The sequence below is a fragment of the Podarcis vaucheri genome, assembly GCF_965113315.1.
Source record: "Podarcis vaucheri genome assembly, chromosome: 3".
Classification (NCBI taxonomy): domain Eukaryota; kingdom Metazoa; phylum Chordata; class Lepidosauria; order Squamata; family Lacertidae; genus Podarcis; species Podarcis vaucheri.
In genome coordinates this window covers 85,473,033-85,484,641 of record NC_138761.1, presented here as the reverse complement: position 1 = coordinate 85,484,641, position 11,609 = coordinate 85,473,033, and positions in this window count along the sequence as shown.

The window sequence follows — 11,609 nt, the reverse complement described above, 5'->3', positions numbered from 1 at the left end:
TTCAGGGAGTGGGTGTAATGGCAGTAAACCAAGAACAGGGAGGGGACGAATATCATCTTGATCCCAGAAGGGTAGCCTCTTTGGTGCAGACAGGAAGAGCAGCTGCTTCGTCATCTGTAAGAACAGCAAAGTGTCACTATCCATAAAAATAAAAAAGTTGGTTTGAATTCTTCTAAGAGAATAAAAACATTCTTTTCTTCTTCTTTAAAGGCTTCCTTAATGCTTCCTACTTTTTATTTAAAGGCTGCCACCTCATCATTTTATCTCCATCCTCATCTTTAGTTCTCAGCTTTTAGCAAGCCAACATGCTAATTCCCCCTTTTCCTCCACTTTATACTTTGAATTATTTTGTTGTTGTGGCATCAAACCCCTGTTCTTTCAATTGAGCTTGAAAAAAATTGTCTTGAAAAGCAATAAAAATTCTCAGCTTCTGCACTAATTAAGCAGTCTCCTCTTTGTATTTATTTGTTTTAAGCCTTCTGCTTCATTTGCTCATTTATTAGGGGATGACATTATTTATGGCTATATATATCTACTATATATTAAAATAAATCTAACATGCTCCCCACCACCACCCGGCATGTAGCCAAAAGATTAAAAATAAATACACAGTCTGTTCTTACAATCTGGCTGCCTTAGAAGCTGTTCAGGTAAAGGTATACATAGCTCTTAAGGCTGGTTACCTGTTCAGGTAAAAGTATACATAGCTCTTAAGGCTGGTTACCTGCATGGGCGGGGTACAAATAATAAATTGTTGTTGTTTGAAAGAAACGTGAATTATTTACCCTTTTTCTGCCCCCCCTGCTAAGGGCAACTGGTGCAGTTGAAGTCCCAAACGTTGGCCTTGGGATTTCATTTCATGTATGGGTAGAACTTTTGTCTCTAAATGTCTGCAAGGAGCCCATCACACCCTGTGAGCAGTGGCTGGGCCCTGTACTACAGGCTGGCATAAGAAAATTCAGATTACAATGGGAAAGTATAGCTTCATGAGATGTCTGTGGGGAAATATGCCATCTACTGAAAGGTGATGTTTGCTTATATTAGAAGAAGACGAAGAGACAGAAATGAGGCATCGCCGTAAGCATCAAGTCCTTTGCAAAAGGCCATAAACAAACACCGGCGCCATTGACTTCAGAAATTGCCAGAACAGTTAGGGTGCTCTAACCTAAAGCAGAACAAGAAAATGCAATCAGTGTCATTTCTGCCCACTGCTCTTTAGCTGAGGAACACAGGCTCTGTCTCAAGAGAAACCCTCCCTCACACTCTGCCGCTACTTAGATAAAGCATTTTACACTAGAGGGTGCGAAAAGAAATGTGAGGGATTCCCGTTTCATAACAGGGAAAGTCATTTGTGCCATGTTCTGCAGATGAACAGGCTGTGTGAGTCGACCCCCCTCTAAGAGTCTTGTTCTCTTTCTTAAAGCCCTCTCTTGGGGCCAAGCTAAAAGGGACCTCTGGGCAGTTTCCTCCTCTTTCTCTAAAGGTGTGATGCATCTGACCATCACGGCATGCAAGAAGGTCTCTAGAGAGTTGTTGTACAAGAATTCCAGAGATTTTTTTATTTGCTGTGGCCTTTACTGTGCTGCTGGGTGTCCCCTTCTAGTTGTCTCTTAGAAAGAAAGTGGAAAACCCTACAGATACTTAAAGCAATGATCACAGGTCCATCCAGGTCACAGCCACACCATTTATTTAAAGCACCATGCGTTTAAAGCACATTTAAAGCACATTGCTTCCCTCAAAGGATCCCGGGAACAGTTTACCCCTGACAGAACTTTTGCTTTGTTTCTTGATTTGTTTTCTCATCCTGCTTGTGAATAAAATCTTTATCAAGGTACAGACCCCGTATGCCCCTTGCCTTGTCTGAATCTCAAAATAACCTCTGGTTTAAGTGGAGGTTTTCCAGGTTTTTAAACTGCCTCTTGTCTTAATTACCACTGATCTTTCAGACTAGTTTTCTTATTCTATATTGTACTATTTTGATCCTGTGTAAGCTATCTTGTATTTTAAAAAATACAAGATTATAGTGTGTGATGTGAAACCTGGAATGATTTTACAATTCTTGCTATAGTTTATGGGATTAAGAAGAGGACTTGAATGATATGAGTCTCATATATTTATCACATGTGTATCCCTCTGTTCTCCTGGGGTTACATGGGGGGAAATTTAAATGCTGGTGCAAAGAAGGGAGTTGGGATGGAGCAAGGGGGCAGAACCTTGAAGTCTGAGACAGGTATGGTATAGAAGGTAAAAGGTAAAGGACCCCTGGACAGTTAAGTCCAGTCAAAGACAACTATGGGGTTGTGGCATTCATCTCGCTTTCAGGCTGAGGGAGACAGCGCTTGTCCGCAGACAGCTTTCTGGGTCATGTGGTCAGCATGACTAAACCGTTTCTGGTGCAACGGGACACCGTGATGGAAACCAGAGCGCACGGAAACGCCGTTTACCTTCCCGCCACAGCAGTACCTATTTCTCTACTTGCACTGGCATGCTTTCGAACTGCTAGGTTGGCAGAAGCTGGGGCAGAGCAACAGGAGCTCACTCCGTTGCAGGGATTTGAACCACCAACCTTCTGATCGGCAAGCCCAAGAGGCTCAGTTGTTTCGACTACAGTGCCACCCGCATCCTTATAGAACTACCTATTTGTTTAAGGTGCACAGTCAAAAATAGAAGAAGGAGCCTTGTGACACCTTGACACATTTCCTATGGCATAATCTCACTTCACCAGACGCATGAAAGAATCATAGAATCATAGAATCATAGAATCATAGAGTTGGAAGAGACCACAAGGGCCATCGAGTCCAACCCCCTGCCAAGCAGGAAACACCATCAGAGCACTCCTGACATATGGTTGTCAAGCCTCTGCTTAAAGACCTCCAAAGTAGGAGACTCCACCACACTCCTTGGCAGCAAATTCCACTGTCGAACAGCTCTTACTGTCAGGAAGTTCTTCCTAATGTTTAGGTGGAATCTTCTTTCTTGTAGTTTGGATCCATTGCTCCGTGTCCGCTTCTCCGGAGCAGCAGAAAACAACCTTTCTCCCTCCTCTATGTGACATCCTTTTATATATTTGAACATGGCTATCATATCACCCCTTAACCTCCTCTTCTCCAGGCTAAACATGCCCAGCTCCCTTAGCCGTTCCTCATAAGGCATCGTTTCCAGGCCTTTGACCATTTTGGTTGCCCTCCTCTGGACACGTTCCAGTTTGTCAGTGTCCTTCTTGAATTGTGGTGCCCAGAACTGGACACAGTACTCCAGGTGTGGTCTGACCAGAGCAGAATACAGTGGCACTATTACTTCCCTTGATCTAGATGCTATACTCCTATTGATGCAGCCCAGAATTGCATTGGCTTTTTTAGCTTCCGCGTCACACTGTTGGCTCATGTCAAGTTTGTGGTCAACCAAGACTCCTAGATCCTTTTCACATGTACTGCTCTCAAGCCAGGTGTCCCCCATCTTGTATTTGTGCCTCTCATTTTTTTTGCCCAAGTGCAATACTTTACATTTCTCCCTGTTAAAATTCATCTTGTTTATTTTTGCCCAGTTCTCTAATCTGTCAAGGTCGTTTTGAAGTGTGATCCTGTCCTCTGGGGTGTTAGCCACCCCTCCCAGTTTGGTGTCATCTGCAAATTTGATCAGGATGCCCTTGAGTCCATCATCCAAGTCGTTGATAAAGATGTTGAATAAGACCGGGCCCAAGACAGAACCCTGTGGCACCCCACTAGTCACTCTTCTCCAGGATGAAGAGGAACCATTGATGAGCACCCTTTGGGTTCGGTCAGTCAGCCAGTTACAAATCCACTGAGTGGTAGCATAGTCAAGACCGCATTTTACCAGCTTCTTTACAAGAATATCATGGGGCACCTTGTCAAATGCCTTGCTGAAATCAAGGTAAGCTACATCCACTGCGTTCCCTTCATCTACCAGGCTTGTAATTCTGTCAAAAAACGAGATCAGGTTAGTCTGACATGACTTATTTTTCAGAAATCCATGCTGACTATTGGTGATCACAGCATTCCTTTCTAGGTGCTCACAGACTGTTTGCTTAATGATCTGCTCCAGAATCTTCCCTGCTATTGATGTCAGACTGACTGGGCGGTAATTATTTGGGTCCTCTCTTTTCCCCTTTTTGAAAATAGGGACAACTTTTGCCCTCCTCCAGTCTGCCGGGACTTCGCCTGTTCTCCAGGAATTCTCAAAGATGACTGCCAGTGGTTCTGAGATCACATCTGCCAGTTCTTTTAATACTCTTGGATGCAGTTCATCTGGCCCTGGAGACTTGAATACATCTAAACTAGCCAAGTATTCTTGTACTATCTCCTTAGTTATTCTGGGCTGTGTTTCCTTTGCTGAATCATTTGCTCCAAATTCTTCAGGTCGGGCATTGTTTTCTTTATCGGAGAAGACTGAGGCAAAGAAGGCATTGAGTAGTTCAGCCCTTTCTGTGTCCCCTGTTTGCATTTCACCATCTTCTCCTCTGAGTGATCCCATTGTTTCTTTGTTCTTCCTTTTGCTACGAACATACCCATAAAAGCCTTTTTTGTTGCTTTTAACCTCTTTAGCAAGCCTGAGTTCATTCTGTGCTTTAGCTTTTCTGACTTTGTGTCTACACGTGCTGGCTATTTGTTTGAATTCCTCTTTGGTGGTTTCCCCCCTTTTCCATTTTTTGTACACATCCTTTTTTAATCTTAATTCAGTTAAAAGTTCTTTAGATAGCCACCCTGGCTTCTTTAGGCACCTTCCATGTTTCCGTCTCATTGGTATTGCCTGATGTTGTGCTTTTAGTATCTCCCTCTTAACAAACTCCCAGCCATCATGAACTCCCTTTCCTTTTAGTATTGTTGTCCATGGGATCTCACCCAGCACTTCCCTAAGTTTTATGAAGTCGGCTTTCTTAAAGTCAAGAAATTGAGTCCTAGTATGCTTGGCTGCTCCTTTCCGCTGTATAGTAAACTTCAGAAGAGCATGATCACTCGCGCCTAATGATCCTTCCACTTCTACCCCACTAACCAGGTCATCAACATTGGTTAGGACCAGATCTAAAATGGCTGTTCCTCTTGTTGCTTCTCCCACTTTCTGGACAATGAAGTTGTCTGCAAGGCCAGTGAGGAATCTGTTTGACCTTATGCTCTTGGCTGAGTTTGACGTCCAACAAATATCCGGGTAATTGAAGTCCCCCATTACTACTATCTCCCTTCCTTTTGCATGCTTGGCCATCTGTTCCAGGAAGGCATCATCTATGTCCTCCGTTTGGCTTGGGGATCTATAGTAAACTCCCACAATGAGGTCTCTGTTATTCTTGTCTCCCTTAATTTTGACCCAAATGCTCTCACTTTGGCTTTGAGGATCTAAATCTTGGATCTCTTCACAGGTATACACATCCCTGACATATAACGCCACTCCTCCTCCTTTCTTGTCTGGTCTGTTTCTCTGAAATAGATTGTATCCCCCCATTATTACATTCCAATCGTGGGACTTATCCCACCAGGTTTCAGTGATGCCTATTATGTCATATTTAGTTTGCTGTACCAAGAGCTCAAGCTCATCTTGTTTATTTCCCATGCTTTGCGCATTAGTGTACAGACATTGAAGTCCATTAATCATTCCCCCGTGTCTCTTATTTAAGGATTTTTTCCTCCCACCACTAGGTCCGCGTGCTGTTTGCTCCATTTGGTCTATGACATTTGGATGTTCATCTTCATTAATTGATAGACTCCTACCTTCAGGAGCACTGTCTCCCTCCCCCACATTAGTCAGTTTAAAGCCCTCCTGATGAGGTTTCTGAGATTTTTGGCAAAAACATTTCTCCCAACCGTTGTGAGGTGCAGCCCATCACTTGCCAGAAGTCCATCTTCAAGAAACTGCAGTCCGTGATCTAAGAATCCAAACCGTTCCTGTTTACACCATTTGCGAAGCCAGCTGTTCACTTCCACTATTTTCCCCTCTCTCCCTGGGCCACGTCGTTCAACTGGGAGGACAGATGAGATGACAATTTGTGCATTTAGTTGCTTCAATTTCCTGCCGAGAGCCTCGTAGTCTCTTTTGATCTTCTGGAGGCTATTGCTTGCAGTGTCATTGGTTCCCACATGAACCAAGAGGAAGGGGTATTTGTCAGTGGGTTTTATGATTCCTTGCAGTCGTTCAGTTACATCTTGGATCTTAGCCCCGGGGAGACAGCACACTTCCCGAGACATCTTGTCAGGCCCACAGATCACTGCTTCTGTTCCCCTCAGTAGGGAATCCCCTATCACCACTACACGCCTCCTCTTGGGTTTGGTCGGGGTTCTTCCGTGAGCTGTCCGTTCCAAGGTCGCCTGCACATTCCCTGAGGACTGACTTTGCTGCTCGTCTTCATATACCTGATCGACTGTAATGAGGGAGAGATCCTCAAATGGAGTCTGCTCTTCGTCTTCCATGCTAGGGGAGAGGACCTCAAAGCGATTGTGTATTTCTAAGCAATCAGAGTGAACCCTGGGCCTCCTACTTCTTTGAGTCACGTTTCTCCATATATCTGGCTCCTGTGTTGGTGAACTAGACTCCTTCTCAGGGGAGTCCCCTGTCTCCTCCTTGGTGGAGACGGTGTGCTCTGTTGCTTCCAAGAAGAGCTCCAGCTCTCTAATTCTTTGGAGCGTAGCTACACGTTCCTCCAGTTGCTGGACTTTGTCTTTTAAGAGGGCAATCAACATGCAATTGTTGCAGGTAAAGCTGCCTGCAACCTTTGGCAAGATGGCAAACATTGCGCAGGAATCGCAGGCGACTGCAGCTGTTCCCTCCCCTTCCATCTTGAGATCGTGTCGTTGGGGTTGGCTACAGAGGTCCTCCATCATAAAAAGCTTGAAGACAGGACAAATAACTTCCCCCACACAAAAAAAACACCTAGATCTCCCCCAACAAACGTTTGAGACTAGCTCCCCTAAATCTAAAAGATGGATCTAACTGCGCGCGCCACTAGGCACGCGCCGCTGCCCTGCAAACTCTGATAAGCTCCTCCCACAGCTAATCCCCTGCCTCAACAGAAACCCTGCCCCCTCAGACCTTTACACAGGGAAAACAGCTAATGAGCCACAAAGAAACACACACACACAAGAAAACCCTTTTTGCTCCTTCTTCAACTGATGCCCTGCAAACTCTGATAAGCTCCTCCCACAGCTAATCCCCTGCCTCAACAGAAACCCTGCCCCCTCTGACCTTTACACAGGGAAAACAGCTAATGAGCCACAAAGAAAGGTAATCCTCAGCTGTAAGTAGACATTTGAGGGAGTGTCAGGCGGCAGGCCTACCAGTTATTCCGTAGGGAGAGGAAAGGGCTTTGATGCTGTGTAACCTGCATTCCTGCATCCATAAGAATATGGAGGAACGAAGATGAAAGCATGAAGTGGGGGATCTTCAGCAGGCCTGTGTTCCTTGCAAATACGCAAAAAACAGCCCACACATTTTGTAACTCTGTACATGCAGTTTTCAGGATCATCTGCACATTTTGAAGGTTGAGGCTTTAAATAGCTGTAAAGCAGGGCTTGTTGCTTAGCTGTGTATTGACCTTACTTGCATACTTCTGTTGGGATTACAGAGTTCCTTTTGCCTTTTGCACATTCAGGACAAATAAAGGCTGTTTGAGAGGTTTGTTTGTTTGTTTGGCAAGCTTTGTAAAAGAAAGTCTATGAAGAAAATAAAAGGTGAAATTTGAGTTACTGTGAATCTACAGTATGTCCAGTATGTTTGTATGTCCATGTGATTGTATGTGTGCTAAGGGTTTATGGCTGCGCTTGTGTGTATATGGTCCCCACCTGCTTTCTACACGTTAATATATCCCTCAGCATGAGAAATGTTCCCCAAAGCTGGTTTGTAGAGTTTACCCAGAGTGTTGAACAGAAATGATAAAAATGTGACCCTGTATCAGCAGTCGAAATATCCATGCCCCATGCCTATAGACATGTTTTCTGATTTGAACAACAAAAGGGTTAAAGGATACATAATTTCATTTTAAAGGATCGACCACTCTCTGTATATGTGTATATGAGCAGAAGGAAATTTTGGAGAAGACCATCTGAGAGGATCTGCTTAGAAAAGGGCAGATCTCCAAGGCTTAGGACCCCGGTTGCTAACTTGCGAAGCAAAACCATACATTTCAAACATCTGCTGAGTCAGTTCCCTAACTTTCCAAAGGGTATTTAAACAGAAGAAAGACATCTCTCCTAAAATATTTAAAGTCATATGACCATAAATAAATTAGTCTGCGGCTTGGAAAAATCCTGACATGGTAGACATTAAACTCTAATTAGTTATACTAAAGTATGCAATGCTTTTGATTAAAAGGTTAGGCCAGTGAGAAAGAGACAGCTGTTTCAGTGCAATTTTGGCATAGCACAGCAGAACAGATATTATTCTTCCTAAGCACAAGAAGAAAAGTGCATTAAAGAAAGCACATCAATTCATAGCATAGCTATGACAGAGAGAGATAGGGCAGGCCTTACCTTGCAATACAATCCATTGTTTTCAGGACCATCAAAAGCACCCAAGATTTCAGTTTGATGTATCATGAAAAAGTACATCTCCTGACCTAACTGATATTAAATGTCAATGCTTTCAAAAAAAAAAATATCTGTTGGCATCTTGCCAGGATATTCCAGGATACACAAGTGTGTGTTTTAAGCTGCAGTCCTAGACCCACTTATCTGGGAGTGAATCCCATTGAACTCGATGTGGTTTATTCCTGAATAGACACATTTAAGATAGCACCTCACATCTTTCAAATCAGGGATTGGGATGCTGTGGCTTTACAGATTTTGCTGGACTGTAGCGACCATACCGGGCCATGGGCCATGTTGGCAGGGGCAGATGGGCATTGAAGTCCCAGCAACATTTAGAGGGCCACACGTCCCCAGCCCTGTTTTTAAATTGCACTTTAAAATAAAACAAAGAGAGGTTGCTTAAAGTATTTGCTAAATGTCGCTTAAAGTCATTGTGCCCTGCTCAGTGCAATAGCATGTTCAGTTTTAACTCTCTCAAAAATCTGGGTTCAACGAGTCTCTTGAGAGGTTCTTGAGTCACAGATGTGGTGCCCCCAGCCGGTACTCACCATGAAGTTGTTACAGTAACCTGCCACACATTTTAACAACAACAAAAGAGGTGCCGGTGCTGAATACCCTGGGGAAAGAAGCACTGAGTGCCCCTTTATCAAACCACGAGAATGTATCTTTTTTATCTAAGTACAGTGGTACCTCGGGTTACAGACGCTTCAGGTGACAGACTCCACTAACCCAGAAATAGTACCTCGGGTTAAGAACTTTGCTTCAGGGTGAGAACAGAAATCGTGCAGCACAACAGCAGCAGGAGGCCCCACTAGCTAAAGTGGTGCTTCAGGTTAAGAACAGTTTCAAGTTAAGAACAGACCTCCAGAACAAATTAAGTTCTTAACCCGAGGTACCATTGTATAGGAATTACAGCTCCAGTCATGCTCCCCAATTTGAGATTGACCCTTGCAACTAGATCTTTTCATGAATTCTGGCCTGGCTCGGATGCTGAGGTTGCAGAACGGCCTTGTATCCTGTCACTAAAGTTGCTCCTGACCACCTGATCCTAGTAGTAGTAGTAGTAATAATAATAATAAACAACTTTTTATTTATATCCCACCCTCCCTGGCTGACGTCGGGCTCAGGGCGGTAAACATCAGATATATAACATTGGTATAAAATCAAACAATAACTAAATTACCTCCTAAAAACAGGTCAAAATCAAATTGTTTGCTTCTTGAATGTTCACATGCTTTAAACAGAAATACGAGAAGATCCTTGCTGGATCAGGTTACGGGCCTATCCAGTCCAGTATCCCGTATCCTGTTCCCAACAAACCTGCAAGCAGGACACTAGATTGGCAGCATGTCAACACCACACCTCTGTCACCAAGGACATGGGGCCACCTGTGATGGCAGGAGCAGACCCATCAGAAGGCCCCACTTGCTTGCCCAGTCCCACAGCTTGGGAAGACAACTTGGGAAAGCAACAGGGAAGCTCAGGGAGCAGGTCAAGTATTGGGACAATGTCTTAGCTTATGCCTAGCCTTGTATCCTGCAGCTCTGCTGTGACTTCTGAACTGTGTAACCCATAACCTGATCAACACTGGGGTGCTATAGGGAATTCTGGAATGAAGCCTTAATAGTTGAGCTGATTCTACAAGTGAAAGCCAGTTTGGGGGGGTGTCATTTGGTTTGGCAAGCCAAAATGCTTACCCTAACAGAACTATCAACATAGCATGACACCAAATTCCACCCAAAGGGTGGTATTCAAATGTTTTATACTGTTTCACAACTCCTTTATGGGATTCCCTTGTGGATAACTGACTTTAACAACAAAGTCGAGGGTGTAGAGGCATCCCTCTTCCGACAAATTCTAGGAGCTCCAAAATGTGTCTCCTATGTGTGCAGACTTAGGCCAGCATCTCTTAGAATCTAGGGGCTGGATTATGACTTTCAAATACTGGCCAGAAATTCACTTAAATGCAGACCCGGAAAGTTTACTGACTTATTTATTGGGAGATCACATAATTTTACATAGTTTTCTGATATTATCCTCAGGGATTGCAATAGATTCCCTTCTTCTATCGGATGAGTCACAAATCTTCTCATCAAGTCATCAAGCAGAGACTGTTAGACCATGAAATCCAAAAACTCTACCTTTTGTACGTTCATCTGCTTACTTAGGATGCAGCCCCACCATGGTGCAATGCCTAATTTCTTTTATGATTTAGATACTCCATCGCATTGCAGAGCTTTTATGCTAGCTCATCTAAATGCATCCCCCTCATCTCTTTTGTTCAGAAGGTTTCAAAAAATCCCCTTCCAGAACAGATTCTGCTCCTGTTATAAGAAAACACCAGATACAATACATGGCATAATTTTGGACTGCCCTCTTCTCAACACCCTTCGCAGAGATCTCCTAGTGACTCCCTTACAGCTTAAAATATCAGTTTACGAAGAGTCTGTAATCCAATATTTGTTGAGGAATGATACTCCCGAAACTACCAAGAATGTTTTGGAGTATTTAGCCGAGAACTTTAAAGCTAAAGTTGCCTGGTTTATTCAGTGGTGGCTATCTAGTCTTTTATATACTGTATGTGTTTGGATTATCAACATATTTGGATGATTTTGTATGATTTTATTGTTTAAACGTATGCTAGTAAAGGCTAATAATAATAAAATAACTTCTATGCAAAGCAACCCACTGAAATTAATGGACCTAACTTAGTCATGTTTGTTAATTTCAGTGAAACATAATTGAATACCACTCAAAAATGTTAATGTAGATCCCACACTGATAGATGCCCTTCAAGTATAAATGCATTGCCAAGACCTTCTGTTGAGGAATCTTTATATCTCACAGATCAATCTAGATCCAAAATTAATACCCTGCACTAAGTGTTAGGTATTATGGAAAGCTCTGACAGGAATTAATTTTTCTTTTGGTAGCAATTTTAAAACGATGAAATGTTTCACTTTGAGTGCTTTCTTTTTTTTTCAAATAATCCAGGTTGAAATATCACCTCTGGTACTCACTGTTCCTATTTCACACTTCTCAAATTTTCTTGATGAATTTCTTTTAAGTGCTTGTGAATGA